This window comes from Trachinotus anak, unplaced genomic scaffold (genome assembly GCF_046630095.1).
Source record: "Trachinotus anak isolate AG129_WGS33_773 ecotype Australia unplaced genomic scaffold, CSIRO_AGI_Tana_v1 ptg000029l, whole genome shotgun sequence".
Lineage (NCBI taxonomy): Eukaryota > Metazoa > Chordata > Actinopteri > Carangiformes > Carangidae > Trachinotus > Trachinotus anak.
In genome coordinates this window covers 117120-120069 of record NW_027273880.1, presented here as the reverse complement: position 1 = coordinate 120069, position 2950 = coordinate 117120, and the positions used below count along the sequence as shown (strand labels likewise).

The following is a 2950-nucleotide window of genomic DNA, read 5'->3' as shown; positions in this document are numbered from 1 at the left end:
CACAGTGCACAGACAAACTGAGATCCAGTCTAAATCTGGAACACAGAAGCCACATACATTACATTATACACAAACTGACCTCAACATGCAAGACAGGATATTGCTGATTACCACAAAAAATGTCTGTATTAAACATTCTGAAATATTTTAAACACTAAATAAGATGTACCTGTACATACAAGACTATCTTTATATTTGCACCTTTGGATTTTTTTTTTATTCACTGGCCAGTTTATTACTCTAAATGCCCTTAGCTATGTAAGTGATATCTTGTGAGCAGTATTTTTATTGTAACAGCCAAATGTTGGAGGTGTCACAGTCACTGCAGAATTCAGCTCATCTAAAATTTAATCATGTATCCGTGTTCATCATTCAAATGTGAAAAGTATATTAAGAACATAAGTTTTGTATGTTTTACATTTTTTGTGTAGCAGAATCTCCCTCCGTCGTCCTAAAACATTTTAATATTTACGATAACTCAATTTGCCCATCATTAACTGGCTGTTAGCTTGTAAACTCAAAAACATGGTAAGACGTTCCCACTTTAAATCAAATCTAGAGAATTTGATTTAAATCCCCTCATTAATATACCCAACCCAAATATTTAACCTGTAAATTCATTACTGAATATACAGACGCTCTAATGGACCTTTAAATGCAACAGCAAATAATTATCTTCATACTATGTATATAGAATCCTACAAAAATTGTTATTTTCCATAACAATTTTCTGTATTTTTGTTTTGTCTCTGTTCTTCTAACTTGTTTAAAGTGGTTGGAATCTAATGTGACATCACATACTTCTTTGAACCATTCAGAGTTTAGTAATATTTGGGTCAAAAGTGGACTCAATTTTTTTTCAATATTAAACTCGTAATAAATATTAATTTAACCTGACATCAGGTTAGAGACACACCTCACAGACATTTACCTTCTCTGTTGCATCCTCTGCTGCACAGCTGACCAAGCCATTAGGCTGTTGTTCTTTGTCTGGAGTCCTCTGTGAAACATGAAGCAAGCATTTAATGTGGAACACTTCAATGCTTATTCTGGCTTTAATTTGGGCAGCATTTTATTGTATTTATTACATAATAAATGGTTATATTTGTGAACATAGCTTAGCAAAAGCGGTTCTGTACTGCAGTATAGGAAATATATATAAACAGCATATAGGAAAAATGTGAGCAAATGTAAATAAAATGTGTCTTATCTCCAATATGCATCATCCTATAAGTCTGATTTGACTTAAAAAATTAAACCAAACTTTAATGTTCAAAGAACATAAATGAAAAACACGTATGCCTGTACTAATGTTTTAATGTAATTAAGTCACCTGTTGAATGTTGTCATTCCGCCTCAGTTGAGGATCCGTCTCCGTTGAAATCTTGTGGGGAAAAAAGGGAAAGGTTTGATCATTAAACAGGGAAATGATAGACACTGAGACAAAAGGTGACTATATTTCAGCAGCATTTTCAGTTGAACTCATTAGGTTAGAGACACGTCACAGACATTTACCTTCTCTGTTGCATCCTCTGCTGCACAGCTGACCAAGCCATTTGGCTGTTGTTCTTTGTCTGGAGTCCTCTGTGTAAACAGTTCAACAGGGGATTCAATACAATGTCTTATACATGAACATCTCCATATGATTAATACAGAAATTGTAAAAATGGTAAACTGTGTATTCACTTGAATTTAAGTATATTAGAACTACTGAGGTACAATATTCACTTCCCGAATCAGTGACAGATCATCTTCCTGGCAGCAGTCACTAGGCATAACATGAATAGCTTGCACAGAGTAGAAAACATTTCTAGCTTGAGAAAATGGTGTTAAAAGATAGTAGGCTGTAAGTGCTCGTTCATTGTGAAAATTAAGTTCCATCTGTAAATACCCTGCTTCTCCAGGGCCAGTCACAACCAAAAATTCATTTTTGGTTGCTAACTTTCCTTTACCTCAGCCTTGGACCACCCTTTCTTCTGTACTCTTCTGGATTCTTGAACAGCAGCTCGTCCTGGAAGAACAAAAAAATATCACACAAATAAAAAGCAAAATGTGTTAGGCAGTTGGAGCTATCAAAACCCAAGTTCAACTAATGCCTTCGGCCTGAACCACACTGCCTGCATGAGGAACATTGGTTGTCCGTCAGCGCCCATGTTAACAGGTTATAGTGGACACAATGCCTGCATGAGACACGGCTGTGTCACGTGATCTAGCCATCTCACTTATTTTTCACATGTGCCATGCAGATCCAGCAAAAACAGACTGGAAAAACGTGTTGATAGTCAAACTGACATCATACCAGCAACATTACATAAAATTGCCACCTCTCACTATAGCTTCAATGCCTAGACTGAATCTGAATATGACACAGACATGATTTTACAGGTAAACACTCCCTCTCTCTGTGGATGTGTGTGCCTTGCTCTGAACGACGGTAAAGACAAATCAAGGCAAACTCTTATGTAGAAAGACAAATCTGGCAGTTGCAATGATGCAGCAGACACGCACACGTGGCCGGCAGAGTGTTCCAAGCGTACGTAATGGAAATACTGCATATAAAACACTGTGCAAAAATTTTAGACACTGAAATTATAGTTCAGATGCTTTAAAAACAGTACATCAATACTTCATAACCTATCAATTAGTAATGTACAAGATGCAGTACAGAGAAGAAAAACCTAAATCTGACGATTGATCCCTTTGCCTTTGACACCACCACCAACACCACTTCCTCTTGGTACACCTGCACAGTTTTGCAGGTTAGGTTGAAGAACTTGCCACAGTCGCTCTCTGGATTTAGGCGTCCTCAATGTCTTTGGTTTCTTTGTGTGATCCCAGACTGACTGGATGATGCTTTATGACTTATTTGACAGTTTAATTTTTTTAAATTAAGATCAATCTTTTTTTCTTACAGATGTGGTGCATGCCTTTATGTGTCCTTTACAATCAA

The 2950-nt window shown here is 36.6% G+C and overlaps 1 long non-coding RNA gene across 1 annotated transcript; it reads right to left on the bottom strand.

Moving 5' to 3' along the window:
- Positions 1-928: 928 nt before the first annotated feature.
- Positions 929-2012, bottom strand: LOC139612039 (uncharacterized). Its single transcript, XR_011686431.1, has 4 exons — positions 1953-2012; positions 1516-1584; positions 1334-1384; positions 929-1000 (listed from the first exon to the last, which is right to left on the bottom strand). It is a non-coding gene; the product is annotated as an uncharacterized lncRNA (long non-coding RNA).
- Positions 2013-2950: the final 938 nt, after the last annotated feature.